Raw genomic sequence first — 18,117 nt, forward strand, 5'->3', positions numbered from 1 at the left:
AGCGCTCCGAATGTCCACGTGAATTTTCCACAGAAAGAGTGTTCAGATCTGCGCAATCAAAATTATGGTTTAACTCTGTTAGCTTAATGAACATATCAGAAATAAGTTTCACACAATGCTTCTGTGTAGTTTTTATTTGAAGATATTATTTTTCCCAATATAGGCCTCTTAGCGCTCAGAATGTCCAATTGCAGTTTCTACAGAAAGAGTGTTTCAGAAAGCCTCAATCAAAAGTCAGGTTAAACTCTGTTAGTTAAATGCACAGAACAGAAAGAAGTTTCATACAATGCTTCTGTGTAGTTTATATTTGAACATATTCTTTTTTCCACTATTACCCACTTAGCGCTACGAATGTCCAGTTGCATTTTCTACAGACCGAGTGTTTCAAAACTGCTCAATCAAAAGTATGGTTTAACTCTGTTAGCTGAATGCACTGATCAGAAAGAAGTTTCACAGAATGATTCTGTGTAGTTTATATTTGGAGACATTCCTTTTTCCACTATTAACCTCTTAGCGCTCCGAGTCTCCACTTTCATTTTCTACAGAAAGAGTGTTTCAGAACGGCTCAATCAAAACTAAGGTTCAACTCTTTTAGTTGAACAAACAGAAAAGAAAGAAGTTTCACACAATTCTTCTGTGTAGTTTTTATTTGTAGACATTCTTTTTCCCAATATAGGCCCCTTAGCGCTCAGAATGTCCAATTGCAGTTTCTACAGAAAGAGTGTTTCAGAACGGCTCAATCAAAAGTAAGGTTCAACTCTGTTAGTTGAATGCACAGAACAGAAAGAAGTTTCATACAATGCTTCTGTGTAGTTTATATTTGAACATATTCTTTTGTCCACTATTACCCACTTAGCGCTACGAATGTCCAGTTGCATTTTCTACAGACAGAGTGTTTCAAAACTGCTCAATCAAAAGTATGGTTTAACTCTGTTAGCTGAATGCTCAGATCAGAAAGAAGTTTCACAGAATGCTTCTGTGTAGTTTATATTTGAATATATTCCTTTTTCCACTACTACGCTCCTAGCGCTCCAAATGTCCAGTTGCATTTTCTACAGAAAGATTTTTCAGATCTGCTCAATCAAAAGTATGGTTAAACCCTGTTAGCTGAATGCACAGATCAGAAAGAAGTTTCACCGAATGATTCTGTGTAGTTTATATTTGAAGACATTCCTTTTTCCACTATTACCCTCTTAGCGCTCCGAATCTCCACTTGCATTTTCTACAAAAAGAGTGTTTCATAACTGCTCAATCAAAAATGTGTTTTATCTCTGCTAACTGAATTTACAGATCAGAAATAAGTTTCACAGAATTCATCTGTGTAGTTTTTATTTGAAGATATTCTTTTTCCCAATGTAGGCCTCTTAGCGCTTAGCATGTCCAATTGCAGTTTCTACAGAAAGAGTGTTTCAGAACGGCTCAATCAAAAGTAAGGTTCAACTCTGTTAGTTGAATGCACAGAACAGAAAGAATTTTCACAGAATGCTACTGTGTAGTTTATATTTGAATATATTCCTTTTTCCACTATTACCCTCTTAGCGCTCCGAATGTCCACTTGCATTTTCTACAGAAAGAGTGTTCAGAACTGCGCAATCAAAAGTATGGTTTAACTCTGTTGGCTTAATGAACATATCAGAAATAAGTTTCACACAATTCTTCTGTGTAGTTTTTATTTGAAGATATTATTTTTCCCAATATAGGCCTCTTAGCGCTCAGAATGTCCAATTGCAGTTTCTACAGAAAGAGTGTTTCAAAAGGCTCAATCAAAAGTCAGGTTCAACTCTGTTATTTGAATGCACAGAACAGAAAGAAGTTTCATACAATGCTTCTGTGTAGTTTATATTTGAACATATTCTTTTCTCCACTATTACCCACTTAGCGCTACGAATGTCCAGTTGCATTTCCTACAGACAGAGTGTTTCAAAACTGCTCAATCAAAAGTATGGTTTAACTCTGTTAGCTGAATGCACAGATCAGAAAGAAGTTTCACAGAATGATTCTGTGTAGTTTATATTTGGAGACATTCCTTTTTCCACTATTACCCTCTTAGCGCTCCGAATCTCCACTTGCATTTTCTACAGAAAGAGTGTTTCAGAACGGCTCAATCAAAACTAAGGTTCAACTCTTTTAGTTGAACAAACAGAACAGAAAGAAGTTTCACACAATTCTTCAGTGTAGTTTTTATTTGTAGACATTCTTTTTCCCAATATAGTCCTCTTAGCGCTCTGAATGTCCAATTGCAGTTTCTACAGAAAGAGTGTTTCAGAACGGCTCAATCAAAACTAAGGTTCAACTCTTTTAGTTGAACAAACAGAACAGAAAGAAGTTTCACACAATTCTTCTGTGTAGTTTTTATTTGTAGACATTCTTTTTCCCAATATAGGCCTCTTAGCGCTCAGAATGTCCAATTGCAGTTTCTACAGAAAGAGTGTTTCAGAACGGCTCAATGAAAAGTAAGGTTCAACTCTGTTAGTTGAATGCACAGAACAGAAAGGTGTTTCATACAATGCTTCTGGGTAGTTTATATTTGAACATATTCTTTTTTCCACTATTACCCACTTAGCGCTACGAATGTCCAGTTGCATTTTCTACAGACAGAGTGTTTCAAAACTGCTCAATCAAAAGTATGGTTTAACTCTGTTAGCTGAATGCTCAGATCAGAAAGAAGTTTCACAGAATGCTTCTGTGTAGTTTATATTTGAATATATTCCTTTTTCCACTACTACGCTCTTAGCGCTGCAAATGTCCAATTGCATTTTCTACAGAAAGAGTGTTCAGATCTGCTCAATCAAAAGTATGGTTTAACTCTGTTAGCTGAATGCACAGATCAGAAAGAACTTTCACCGAATGATTCTGTGTAGTTTATATTTGAAGACATTCCTTTTTCCACTATTACCCTCTTAGCGCTCCGAATCTCCACTTGCATTTTCTACAAAAAGAGTGTTTCATAACTGCTCAATCAAAAATATGTTTTATCTCTGCTAACTGAATTTACAGATCAGAAATAAGTTGCACAGAATGCATCTGTGTACTTTTTATTTGAAGATATTCTTTTTCCCAATGTAGGCCTCTTAGCGCTTAGCATGTCCAATTGCAGGTTCTACAGAAAGAGTGTTTCAGAACGGCTCAATCAAAAGTAAGGTTCAACTCTGTTAGTTGAATGCACAGAACAGAAAGAATTTTCACAGAATGCTACTGTGTAGTTTATATTTGAATATATTCCTTTTTCTACTATTACCCTCTTAGCGCTCCGAATGTCCACTTGCATTTTCTACAGAAAGAGTGTTCAGAACTGTGCAATCAAAAGTATGGTTTAACTCTGTTAGCTTAATGAACATATCAGAAATAAGTTTAACACAATTCTTCTGTGTAGTTTTTATTTGAAGATATTATTTTTCCCAATAGAGGCCTCTTAGCGCTCAGAATGTCCAATTGCAGTTTCTACAGAAAGAGTGTTTCAGAAAGGCTCAATCAAAAGTAAGGTTCAACTCTGTTAGTTGAATGCACAGAACAGAAAGAAGTTTCATACAATGCTTCTGTGTAGTTTATATTTGAACATATTCTTTTTTCCACTATTACCCACTTAGCGCTACGAATGTCCAGTTGCATTTTCTACAGACAGAGTGTTTCAAAACTGCTCAATCAAAAGTATGGTTTAACTCTGTTAGCTGAATGCTCAGATCAGAAAGAAGTTTCACAGAATGCTTCTGGGTAGTTTATATTTGAATATATTCCTTTTTCCACTACTACGCTCTTAGCGCTCCAAATGTCCAGTTGCATTTTCTACAGAAAGAGTGTTCAGATCTGCTCAATCAAAAGTATGGTTTAACTCTGTTAGCTGAATGCACAGATCAGAAAGAAGTTTCACCGAATGATTCTGTGTAGTTTATATTTGAAGACATTCCTTTTTCCACTATTACCCTCTTAGCGCTCTGAATCTCCACTTGCATTTTCTAGAAAAAGAGTTTTTCATAACTGCTCAATCAAAAATATGTTTTATCTCTGTTAACTGAATTTACAGAACAGAAATAAGTTTCACAGAATGCATCTGTGTAGTTTTTATTTGAAGATATTTTTTTCCCAATGTAGGCCTCTTAGCGCTTAGCATGTCCAATTGCAGTTTCTACAGAAAGAGTGTTTCAGAACGGCTCAATCAAAAGTAAGGTTCAACTCTGTTAGTTGAATGCACAGAACAGAAAGAATTTTCACAGAATGCTACTGTGTAGTTTATATTTGAATATATTCCTTTTTCAACTATTACCCTCTTAGCGCTCCGAATGTCCACTTGCATTTTCTACAGAAAGAGTGTTCAGAACTGCGCAATCAAAAGTATGGTTTAACTCTGTTAGCTTAATGAACATATCAGAAATAAGTTTCAAACAATGCTTCTGTGTAGTTTTTATTTGAAGATATTATTTTTCCCAATAGAGGCCTCTTAGCGCTCAGAATGTCCAATTGCAGTTTCTACAGAAAGAGTGTTTCAGAAAGGCTCAATCAAAAGTAAGGTTCAACTCTGTTAGTTGAATGCACAGAACAGAAAGAAGTTTCATACAATGCTTCTGTGTAGTTTATATTTGAACATATTCTTTTTTCCACTATTACCCACTTAGCGCTACGAATGTCCAGTTGCATTATCTACAGACAGAGTGTTTCAAAACTGCTCAATCAAAAGTATGGTTTAACTCTGTTAGCTGAATGCTCAGATCAGAAAGAAGTTTCACAGAATGCTTCTGTGTAGTTTATATTTGTATATATTCCTTTTTCCACTACTACTCTCTTAGCGCTCCAAATGTCCAGTTGCATTTTCTACAGAAAGAGTGTTCAGATCTGATCAATCAAAAGTATGGTTTAACTCTGTTAGCTGAATGCACAGATCAGAAAGAAGTTTCACAGAATGATTCTGAGTAGTTTATATTTGGAGACATTCCTTTTTCCACTATTACCCTCTTAGCGCTCCGAATCTCCACTTGCATTTTCTACAGAAAGAGTGTTTCAGAACGGCTCAATCAAAACTAAGGTTCAACTCTTTTAGTTGAACAAACAGAACAGAAAGAAGTTTCACACAATTCTTCTGTGTAGTTTTTATTTGTAGACATTCTTTTTCCCAATATAGGCCTCTTAGCGCTCAGAATGTCCAATTGCAGTTTCTACAGAAAGAGTGTTTCAGAACGGCTCAATCAAAAGTAAGGTTCAACTCTGTTAGTGGAATGCACAGAACAGAACGAAGTTTCATACAATGCTTCTGTGCACTTTATATTTGAACATATTCTTTTGTCCACTATTACCCACTTAGCGCTACGAATGTCCAGTTGCATTTTCTACAGACAGAGTGTTTCAAAACTGCTCAATCAAAAGTATGGTTTAACTCTGTTAGCTGAATGCTCAGATCAGAAAGAAGTTTCACAGAATGCTTCTGTGTAGTTTATATTTGACTATATTCCTTTTTCCACTACTACGCTCTTAGCGCTCCAAATGTCCAGTTGCATTTTCTACAGAAAGAGTGTTCAGATCTGCTCAATCAAAAGTATGGTTTAACTCTGTTAGCTGAATGCACAGATCAGAAAGAAGTTTCACCGAATGATTCTGTGTAGTTTATATTTGAAGACATTCCTTTTTCCACTATTACCCTCTTAGCGCTCCGAATCTCCACTTGCATTTTCTACAAAAAGAGTGTTTCATAACTGCTCAATCAAAAATATGTTTTATCTCTGTTAACTGAATTTACAGATCAGAAATAAGTTTCACAGAATGCATCTGTGTAGTTTTTATTTGAAGATATTCTTTTTCCCAATGTAGGCCTCTTAGGGCTTAGCATGTCCAATTGCAGTTTCTACAGAAAGAGTGTTTCAGAACGGCTCAATCAAAAGTAAGGTTCAACTCCGTTAGTTGAATGCACAGAACAGAAAGAATTTTCACAGAATGCTACTGTGTAGTTTATATTTGAATATATTCCTTTTTCCACTATTACCCTCTTAGCGCTCCGAATGTCCACTTGCATTTTCTACAGAAAGAGTGTTCAGAACTGCGCAATCAAAAGTATGGTTTAACTCTGTTAGCTTAATGTACATATCAGAAATAAGTTTCACACAATGCTTCTGTGCAGTTTTTATTTGAAGATATTATTTTTCCCAATATAGGCCTCTTAGCACTCAGAATGTCCAATTGCAGTTTCTACAGAAAGAGTGTTTCAGAAAGGCTCAATCAAAAGTAAGGTTCAACTCTGTTAGTTGAATGCACAGAACAGAAAGAAGTTTCATACAATGCTTCTGTGTAGTTTATATTTGAACATATTCTTTTTTCCACTATTACCCACTTAGCGCTACGAATGTCCAGTTGCATTTTCTACAGACAGAGTGTTTCAAAACTGCTCAATCAAAAGCATGGTTTAACTCTGTTAGCTGAATGCTCAGATCAGAAAGAAATTTCACAGAATGCTTCTGTGTAGTTTATATTTGAATATATTCCTTTTTCCACTACTACTCTCTTAGCGCTCCAAATGTCCAGTTGCATTTTCTACAGAAATAGTGTTCAGATCCGCTCAAACAAAAGTATGGTTTAACACTGTTAGCTGAATGCACAGATCAGAAAGAAGTTTCACAGAATGATTCTGTGTAGTTTATATTTGGAGACATTCCTTTTTCCACTATTACCCTCTTAGCGCTCCGAGTCTCCACTTGCATTTTCTACAGAAAGAGTGTTTCATAACGGCTCAATCAAAACTAAGGTTCAACTCTTTTAGTTGAACAAACAGAACAGAAAGAAGTTTCACACAATTCTTCTGTGTAGTTTTTATTTGTAGACATTCTTTTTCCCAATATAGGCCTCTTAGCGCTCAGAATGTCCAATTGCAGTTTCTACAGAAAGAGTGTTTCAGAACGGCTCAATCAAAAGTAAGGTTCAACTCTGTTAGTTGAATGCACAGAACAGAATGTAGTTTCATACAATGCTTCTGTGTAGTTTCTATTTCAACATATTCTTTTGTCCACTATTACCCACTGAGCGCTACGAATGTCCAGTTGCATTTTCTACAGACAGAGTGTTTCAAACTGCTCGATCAAAGTATGGTTTAACACTGTTAGCTGAATGCTCAGATCAGAAAGAGTTTTCACAGAGTGCTTCTGTGTAGTTTATATTTGAATATATTCCTTTTTCCACTATTACCATCTTAGCGCTCCCAATCTCCACTTGCATTTTCTACAAAAAGAGTGTTTCATAACTGCTCAATCAAAAATATGTTTTATCTCTGTTAACTGAATTTACAGAACAGAAATAAGTTTCACAGAATGCATCTGTGTAGTTTTTATTTGAAGATATTCTTTTTCCCAGTGAAGGCCTCTTAGCGCTTAGCATGTCCAATTGCAGTTTGTACAGATAGAGTGTTTCAGAACGGCTCAATCAAAAGTAAGGTTCAACTCTGTTAGTTGAATGCACAGAACAGAAAGAATTTTCACAGAATGCTACTGTGTAGTTTATATTTGAATATATTCCTTTTTCCACTATTACCCTCTTAGCGCTCCGAATGTCCACTTGCATTTTCTACAGAAAGAGTGTTCAGAACTGCGCAATCAAAATATGGTTTAACTCTGTTAGCTTAATGAACATATCAGAAATAAGTTTCAAACAATGCTTCTGTGTAGTTTTTATTTGAAGATATTATTTTTCCCAATAGAGGCCTCTTAGCGCTCAGAATGTCCAATTGCAGTTTCTACAGAAAGAGTGTTTCAGAAAGTCTCAATCAAAAGTAAGGTTCAACTCTGTTAGTTGAATGCACAGAACAGAAAGAAGTTTCATACAATGCTTCTGTGTAGTTTATATTTGAACATATTCTTTTTTCCACTATTACCCACTTAGCGCTACGAATGTCCAGTTGCATTTTCTACAGACAGAGTGTTTCAAAACTGCTCAATCAAAAGTATGGTTTAACTATGTTAGCTGAATGCTCAGATCAGAAAGAAGTTTCACAGAATGCTTCTGTGTAGTTTATATTTGAATATATTCCTTTTTCCACTACTACTCTCTTAGCGCTCCAAATGTCCAGTTGCATTTTCTACAGAAAGAGTGTTCTGATCTGCTCAATCAAAAGTATGGTTTAACTCTGTTAGCTGAATGCACAGATCAGAAAGAAGTTTCACAGAATGATTCTGTGTAGTTTATATTTGGAGACATTCCTTTTTCCACTATTACCCTCTTAGCGCTCCGAATCTCCACTTGCATTTTCTACAGAAAGAGTGTTTCAGAACGGCTCAATCAAAACTAAGGTTCAACTCTTTTAGTTGAACAAACAGAACAGAAAGAAGTTTCACACAATTCTTCTGTGTAGTTTTTATTTGTAGACATTCTTTTTCCCAATATAGGCCTCTTAGCGCTCAGAATGTCCAATTGCAGTTTCTACAGAAAGAGTGTTTCAGAACGGCTCAATCAAAAGTAAGGTTCAACTCTGTTAGTTGAATGCACAGAACAGAAAGAATTTTCACAGAATGCTAGTGTGTAGTTTATATTTGAATATATTCCTTTTTCCACTATTACCCTCTTAGCGCTCCGAATGTCCACTTGCATTTTCTACAGAAAGAGTGTTCAGAACTGCGCAATCAAAAGTATGGTTTAACTCTGTTAGCTTAATGAACATATCAGAAATAAGTTTCACACAATGCTTCTCTTTAGTTTTTATTTGAAGATATTATTTTTCCCAATAGAGGCCTCTTAGCGCTCAGAATGTCCAATTGCAGTTTCTACAGAAAGAGTGTTTCAGAAAGGCTCAATCAAAAGTAAGGTTCAACTCTGTTAGTTGAATGCACAGAACAGAAAGAAGTTTCATACAATGCTTCTGTGTAGTTTATATTTGAACATATTCTTTTTTCCACTATTACCCACTTAGCGCTACGAATCTCCTGTTGCATTTTCTACAGACAGAGTGTTTCAAAACTGCTCAATCAAAAGTATGGTTTAACTCTGTTAGCTGAATGCTCAGATCAGAAAGAAGTTTCACAGAATGCTTCTGTGTAGTTTATATTTGAATATATTCCTTTTTCCACTACTACGCTCTTAGCGCTCCAAATGTCCAGTTGCATTTTCTACAGAAAGAGTGTTCAGATCTGCTCAATCAAAAGTATGGTTTAACTCTGTTAGCTGAATGCACAGATCAGAAAGAAGTTTCACCGAATGATTCTGTGTAGTTTATATTTGAAGACATTCGTTTTTCCACTATTACCCTCTTAGCGCTCCGAATCTCCACTTGCATTTTCTACAAAAAGAGTGTTTCATAACTGCTCAATCAAAAATATGTTTTATCTCTGTTAACTGAATTTACAGAACAGAAATAAGTTTCACAGAATGCATCTGTGTAGTTTTTATTTGAAGATATTCTTTTCCCAATGTAGGCCTCTTAGCGCTTATCATGTCCAATTGCAGTTTCTACAGAAAGAGTGTTTCAGAACGGCTCAATCAAAAGTAAGGTTCAACACTGTTAGTTGAATGCACAGAACAGAAAGTATTTTCACAGAATGCTACTGTGTAGTTTATATTTGAATATATTCCTTTTTCCACTATTACCCTCTTAGCGCTCCGAATGTCCACTTGCATTTTCTAGAGAAAGAGTGTTCAGAACTGCGCAATCAAAAGTATGGTTTAACCCTGTTAGCTTAATGAACATATCAGAAATAAGTTTCAAACAATGCTTCTGTGTAGTTTTTATTTGAAGATATTATTTTTCCCAATAGAGGCCTCTTAGTGCTCAGAATGTCCAATTGCAGTTTCTACAGAAAGAGTGTTTCAGAAAGGCTCAATCAAAAGTAAGGTTTAACTCTGTTAGCTGAATGCACAGATCAGAAAGAAGTTTCACCGAATGATTCTGTGTAGTTTATATTTGGAGACATTCCTTTTTCCACTATTACCTTCTTAGCGCTCCGAATCTCCACTTGCATTTTCTACAGAAAGAGTGTTTCAGAACGGCTCAATCAAAACTAAGGTTCAACTCTTTTAGTTGAACAAACAGAACAGAAAGAAGTTTCACACAATTCTTCTGTGTAGTTTTTATTTGTAGACATTCTTTTTGCCAATGTAGGCCTCTTAGCGCTCAGAATGTCCAATTGCAGTTTCTACAGAAAGAGTGTTTCAGAACGGCTCAATCAAAAGTAAGGTTCAACTATGTTAGTTGAATGCACAGAACAGAAAGAAGTTTCATACAATGCTTCTGTGTAGTTTCTATTTGAACATATTTTTTTTCCACTATTACCCACATAGCGCTACGAATGTCCAGTTGCATTTTCTACAGACAGAGTGTTTCAAAACTGCTCAATCAAAAGTATGGTTTAACTCTGTTAGCTGAATGCTCAGATCAGAAAGAAGTTTCACAGAATGCTTCTGTGTAGTTTATATTTGAATATATTCCTTTTTCCACTACTACGCTCTTAGCGCTCCAAATGTCCAGTTGCATTTTCTACAGAAAGAGTGTTCAGATCTGCTCAATCAAAAGTATGGTTTAACTCCGTTAGCTGAATGCACAGATCAGAAAGAAGTTTCCCCGAATGATTCTGTGTAGTTTATATTTGAAGACATTCCTTTTTCCACTATTACCCTCTTAGCGCTCCGAATCTCCACTTGCATTTTCTACAAAAAGAGTGTTTCATAACTGCTCAATCAAAAATATGTTTTATCTCTGTTAACTGAATTTACAGATCAGAAATAAGTTTCACAGAATGCATCTGTGTAGTTTTTATTTGAAGATATTCTTTTTCCCAATGTAGGCCTCTTAGCGCTTAGCATGTTCAATTGCAGTTTCTACAGAAAGAGTGTTTCAGAACGGCTCAATCAAAAGTAAGGTTCAACTCTGTTAGTTGAATGCACAGAACAGAAAGAATTTTCACAGAATGCTACTGTGTAGTTTATATTTGAATATATTCCTTTTTCCACTATTACCCTCTTAGCGCTCCGAATGTCCACTTGCATTTTCTACAGAAAGAGTGTTCAGAACTGCGCAATCAAAAGTATGGTTTAACACTGTTAGCTTAATGAACATATCAGGAATAAGTTTCACACAATGCTTCTGTGTAGTTTTTATTTGAAGATATTATTTTTCCCAACAGAGGCCTCTTAGCGCTCAGAATATCCAATTGCAGTTTCTACAGAAAGTGTGTTTCAGAAAGGCTCAATCAAAAGTAAGGTTCAACTCTGTTAGTTGAATGCACAGAACAGAAAGAAGTTTCATACAATGCTTCTGTGTAGTTTATATTTTCACATATTCTTTTTTCCACTATTACCCACTTAGCGCTACGAATATCCAGTTGCATTTTCTACAGACAGAGTGTTTCAAAACTGCTCAATCAAAAGTATGGTTTAACTCTGTTAGCTGAATGCTCAGATCAGAAAGAAGTTTCACAGAATGCTTCTGTGTAGTTTATATTTGAATATATTCCTTTTTCCACTACTACTCTCTTAGAGCTCCAAATATCCAGTTGCATTTTCTACAGAAAGAGTGTTCAGATATGCTCAATCAAAAGTATGGTTTAACTCTGTTAGCTGAATGCACAGATCAGAAAGAAGTTTCACAGAATGATTCTGTGAAGTTTATATTTGGAGACATTCCTTTTTCCACTATTACCCTCTTAGCACTCCGAATCCCCACTTGCATTTTCTACAGAAAGAGTGTTTCAGAACGGCTCAATCAAAACTAAGGTTCAACTCTTTTAGTTAAACAAACAGAACAGAAAGTAGTTTCACACAATTCTTCTGTGTAGTTTTTATTTGTAGACATTCTTTTTCCCAATATAGGCCTCTTAGCGCTCAGAATGTCCAATTGCAGTTTCTACAGAAAGAGTGTTTCAGAACGGCTCATTCAAAAGTAAGGTTCAACTCTGTTAGTTGAATGCACAGAACAGAAAGAATTTTCACAGAATGCTACTGTGTAGTTTATATTTGAATATATTCCTTTTTCCACTATTACCCTCTTAGCGCTCCGAATGTCCACTTGCATTTTCTACAGAAAGAGTGTTCAGAACTGCGCAATCAAAAGTATGGTTTAACTCTGTTAGCTTAATGATCATATCAGAAATAAGTTTCACACAATGCTTCTGTTTAGTTTTTATTTGAAGATATTATTTTTCCCAATAGAGGCCTCTTAGCGCTCAGAATGTCCAATTGCAGTTTCTACAGAAAGAGTGTTTCAGAAAGGCTCAATCAAAAGTAAGGTTCAACTCTGTTAGTTTAATGCACAGAACAGAAAGAAGTTTCATACAATGCTTCTGTGTAGTTTATATTTGAACATATTCTTTTTTCCACTATTACCCACTTAGCGCTACGAATGTCCAGTTGCATTTTCTACAGACAGAGTGTTTCAAAACTGCTCAATCAAAAGTATGGTTTAACTCTGTTAGCTGAATGCTCAGATCAGAAAGAAGTTTCACAGAATGCTTCTGTGTAGTTTATATTTGAATATATTCCTTTTTCCACTACTACGCTCTTAGCGCTCCAAATGTCCAGTTGCATTTTCTACAGAAAGAGTGTTCAGATCTGCTCAATCAAAAGTATGGTTTAACTCTGTTAGCTGAATGCACAGATCAGAAAGAAGTTTCACCGAATGATTCTGTGTAGTTTATATTTGAAGACATTCGTTTTTCCACTATTACCCTCTTAGCGCTCCGAATCTCCACTTGCATTTTCTACAAAAAGAGTGTTTCATAACTGCTCAATCAAAAATATGTTTTATCTCTGTTAACTGAATTTACAGAACAGAAATAAGTTTCACAGAATGCATCTGTGTAGTTTTTATTTGAAGTTATTCTTTTCCCAATGTAGGCCTCTTAGCGCTTAGCATGTCCAATTGCAGTTTCTACAGAAAGAGTGTTTCAGAACGGCTCAATGAAAAGTAAGGTTCAACACTGTTAGTTGAATGCACAGAACAGAAAGAATTTTCACAGAATGCTACTGTGTAGTTTATATTGGAATATATTCCTTTTTCCACTATTACCCTCTTAGCGGTCCGAATGTCCACTTGCATTTTCTAGAGAAAGAGTGTTCAGAACTGCGCAATCAAAAGTATGGTTTAACCCTGTTAGCTTAATGAACATATCAGAAATAAGTTTCAAACAATGCTTCTGTGTAGTTTTTATTTGAAGATATTATTTTTCCCAATAGAGGCCTCTTAGCGCTCAGAATGTCCAATTGCAGTTTCTACAGAAAGAGTGTTTCAGAAAGGCTCAATCAAAAGTAAGGTTTAACTCTGTTAGCTGAATGCACAGATCAGAAAGAAGTTTCACAGAATGATTCTGTGTAGTTTATATTTGGAGACATTCCTTTTTCCACTATTACCCTCTTAGTGCTCCGAATCTCCACTTGCATTTTCTACAGAAAGAGTGTTTCAGAACGGCTCAATCAAAACTAAGGTTCAACTCTTTTAGTTGAACAAACAGAACAGAAAGAAGTTTCACACAATTCTTCTGTGTAGTTTTTATTTGTAGACATTCTTTTTCCCAATGTAGGCCTCTTAGCGCTCAGAATGTCCAATTGCAGTTTCTACAGAAAGAGTGTTTCAGAACGGCTCAATCAAAAGTAAGGTTCAACTTTGTTAGTTGAATGCACAGAACAGAAAGAAGTTTCATACAATGCTTCTGTGTAGTTTCTATTTGAACATATTCTTTTTTCCACTATTACCCACTTAGCGCTACGAATGTCCAGTTGCATTTTCTACAGACAGAGTGTTTCAAAACTGCTCAATCAAAAGTATGGTTTAACTCTGTTAGCTGAATGCTCAGATCAGAAAGAAGTTTCACAGAATGCTTCTGTGTAGTTTATATTTGAATATATTCCTTTTTCCACTACTACGCTCTTAGCGCTCCAAATGTCCAGTTGCATTTTCTACAGAAACAGTGTTCAGATCTGCTCAATCAAAAGTATGGTTTAACTCCGTTAGCTGAATGCACAGATCAGAAAGAGGTTTCACCGAATGATTCTGTGTAGTTTATATTTGAAGACATTCCTTTTTCCACTATTACCCTCTTAGCGCTCCGAATCTCCACTTGCATTTTCTACAAAAAGAGTGTTTCATAACTGCTCAATCAAAAATATGTTTTATCTCTGTTAACTGAATTTACAGATCAGAAATAAGTTTCACAGAATGCATCTGTGTAGTTTTTATTTGAAGATATTCTTTTTCCCAATGTAGGCCTCTTAGCGCTTAGCATGTTCAATTGCAGTTTCTACAGAAAGAGTGTTTCAGAACGGCTCAATCAAAAGTAAGGTTCAACTCTGTTAGTTGAATGCACAGAACAGAAAGAATTTTCACAGAATGCTACTGTGTAGTTTATATTTGAATATATTCCTTTTTCCACTATTACCCTCTTAGCGCTCCGAATGTCCACTTGCATTTTCTACAGAAAGAGTGTTCAGAACTGCGCAATCAAAAGTATGGTTTAACTCTGTTAGCTTAATGAACATATCAGGAATAAGTTTCACACAATGCTTCTGTGTAGTTTTTATTTGAAGATATTATTTTTCCCAAAAGAGGCCTCTTAGCGCTCAGAATGTCCAATTGCAGTTTCTACAGAAAGAGTGTTTCAGAAAGGCTCAATCAAAAGTAAGGTTCAACTCTGTTAGTTGAATGCACAGAACAGAAAGAAGTTTCATACAATGCTTCTGTGTAGTTTATATTTGAACATATTCTTTTTTCCACTATTACCCACTTAGCGCTACGAATGTCCAGTTGCATTTTCTACAGACAGAGTGTTTCAAAACTGCTCAATCAAAAGTATGGTTTAACTCTGTTAGCTGAATGCTCAGATCAGAAAGAAGTTTCACAGAATGCTTCTGTGTAGTTTATATTTGAATATATTCCTTTTTCCACTACTACGCTCTTAGCGCTCCAAATGTCCAGTTGCATTTTCTACAGAAAGAGTGTTCAGATCTGCTCAATCAAAAGTATGGTTTAACTCTGTTAGCTGAATGCACAGATCAGAAAGAAGTTTCACCGAATGATTCTGTGTAGTTTATATTTGAAGACATTCGTTTTTCCACTATTACCCTCTTAGCGCTCCGAATCTCCACTTGCATATTCTACAAAAAGAGTGTTTCATAACTGCTCAATCAAAAATATGTTTTATCTCTGTTAACTGAATTTACAGAACAGAAATAAGTTTCACAGAATGCATCTGTGTAGTTTTTATTTGAAGATATTCTTTTCCCAATGTAGGCCTCTTAGCGCTTAGCATGTCCAATTGCAGTTTCTACAGAAAGAGTGTTTCAGAACGGCTCAATCAAAAGTAAGGTTCAACACTGTTAGTTGAATGCACAGAACAGAAAGAATTTTCACAGAATGCTACTGTGTAGTTTATATTTGAATATATTCCTTTTTCCACTATTACCCTCTTAGCGCTCCGAATGTCCACTTGCATTTTCTAGAGAAAGAGTGTTAAGAACTGCGCAATCAAAAGTATGGTTTAACCCTGTTAGCTTAATGAACATATCAGAAATAAGTTTCAAACAATGCTTCTGTGTAGTATTTATTTGAAGATATTATTTTTCCCAATAGAGGCCTCTTAGCGCTCAGAATGTCCAATTGCAGTTTCTACAGAAAGAGTGTTTCAGAAAGGCTCAATCAAAAGTAAGGTTTAACTCTGTTAGCTGAATGCACAGATCAGAAAGAAGTTTCACAGAATGATTCTGTGTAGTTTATATTTGGAGACATTCCTTTTTCCACTATTACCCTCTTAGCGCTCCGAATCTCCACTTGCATTTTCTACAGAAAGAGTGTTTCAGAACGGCTCAATCAAAACTAAGGTTCAACTCTTTTAGTTGAACAAACAGAACAGAAAGCAGTTTCACACAATTCTTCTGTGTAGTTTTTATTTGTAGACATTCTTTTTCCCAATGTAGGCCTCTTAGCGCTCAGAATGTCCAATTGCAGTTTCTACAGAAAGAGTGTTTCAGAACGGCTCAATCAAAAGTAAGGTTCAACTTTGTTAGTTGAATGCACAGAACAGAAAGAAGTTTCATACAATGCTTCTGTGTAGTTTCTATTTGAACATATTCTTTTTTCCACTATTACCCACTTAGCGCTACGAATGTCCAGTTGCATTTTCTACAGACAGAGTGTTTCAAAACTGCTCAATCAAAAGTATGGTTTAACTCTGTTAGCTGAATGCTCAGATCAGAAAGAAGTTTCACAGAATGCTTCTGTGTAGTTTATATTTGAATATATTCCTTTTTCCACTACTACGCTCTTAGCGCTCCAAATGTCCAGTTGCATTTTCTACAGAAAGAGTGTTCAGATCTGCTCAATCAAAAGTATGGTTTAACTCTGTTAGCTGAATGCACAGATCAGAAAGAGGTTTCACCGAATGATTCTGTGTAGTTTATATTTGAAGACATTCCTTTTTCCACTATTACCCTCTTAGCGCTCCGAATCTCCACTTGCATTTTCTACAAAAAGAGTGTTTCATAACTGCTCAATCAAAAATATGTTTTATCTCTGTTAACTGAATTTACAGATCAGAAATAAGTTTCACAGAATGCATCTGTGTAGTTTATTTTGAAGATATTCTTTTTCCCAATGTAGGCCTCTTAGCGCTTAGCATGTTCAATTGCAGTTTCCACAGAAAGAGTGTTTCAGAACGGCTCAATCAAAAGTAAGGTTCAACTCTGTTAGTTGAATGCACAGAACAGAAAGAAGTTTCATACAATGCTTCTGTGTAGTTTATATTTGAACATATTCTTTTTTCCACTATTACCCACTTAGCGCTACGAATGTCCAGTTGCATTTTCTACAGACAGAGTGTTTCAAAACTGCTCAATCAAAAGTATGGTTTAACTCTGTTAGCTGAATGCTCAGATCAGAAAAAAGTTTCACAGAATGCTTCTATGTAGTTTATATTTGAATATATTTCTTTTTCCACTACTACTCTCTTAGCGCTCCAAATGTCCAGTTGCATTTTCTACAGAAAGAGTGTTCAGATCTGCTCAATCAAAAGTATGGTTTAAATATGTTAGCTGAATGCACAGATCAGAAACATGTTTCACAAAATGATTCTGTGTAGTTTATATTTGGAGACATTCCTTTTTCCACTATTACCCTCTTAGCGCTCCGAATCTCCACTTGCATTTTCTACAGAAAGAGTGTTTCAGAACGGCTCAATCAAAACTAAGGTTCAACTCTTTTAGTTGAACAAACAGAACAGAAAGAATTTTCACAGAATGCTACTGTGTAGTTTATATTTGAATATATTCCTTTTTCCACTATTACCCTCTTAGCGCTCCGAATGTCCACTTGAATTTTCTACAGAAAGAGTGTTCAGAACTGCGCAATCAAAAGTATGGTTTAACTCTGTTAGCTTAATGAACATATCAGAAATAAGTTTCACACAATGCTTCTGCGTAGTTTTTTTTTGAAGATATTATTTTTCCCAATATAGGCCTCTTAGCGCTCAGAATGTCCAATTGCAGTTTCTACAGAAAGAGTGTTTCAGAAAGGCTCAATCAAAAGTAAGGTTCAACTCTGTTAGTTGATTGCACAGAACAGAAAGAAGTTTCATACAATGCTTCTGTGTAGTTTATATTTGAACATATTCTTTTTTCCACTATTACCCACTTAGCGCTACGAATGTCCAGTTGCATTTTCTACAGACAGAGTGTTTCAAAACTGCTCAATCAAAAGTATGGTTTAACTCTGTTAGCTGAATGCTCAGATCAGAAAGAAGTTTCACAGAATGCTTCTGTGTAGTTTATATTTGAATATATTCCTTTTTCCACTACTACTCTCTTAGTGCTCCAAATGTCCAGTTGCATTTTCTACAGAAAGAGTGTTCAGATCTGCTCAATCAAAAGTATGGTTTAACTCTGTTAGCTGAATGCACAGATCAGAAAGAAGTTTCACAGCATGATTCTGTGTAGTTTATATTTGGAGACATTCCTTTTTCCACTATTACCCTCTTAGCGCTCCGAATCTCCACTTGCATTTTCTACAGAAAGAGTGTTTCAGAACGGCTCAATCAAAACTAAGGTTCAATTCTTTTAGTTGAACAAAGAGAACAGAAAGAAGTTTCACACAATTCTTCTGTGTAGTTTTTATTTGTAGACATTCTTTTTCCCAATATAGGCCTCTTAGCGCTCAGAATGTCCAATTGCAGTTTCTAC

The sequence above is a fragment of the Symphalangus syndactylus genome, chromosome 1 (genome assembly GCF_028878055.3).
Source record: "Symphalangus syndactylus isolate Jambi chromosome 1, NHGRI_mSymSyn1-v2.1_pri, whole genome shotgun sequence".
Lineage (NCBI taxonomy): Eukaryota > Metazoa > Chordata > Mammalia > Primates > Hylobatidae > Symphalangus > Symphalangus syndactylus.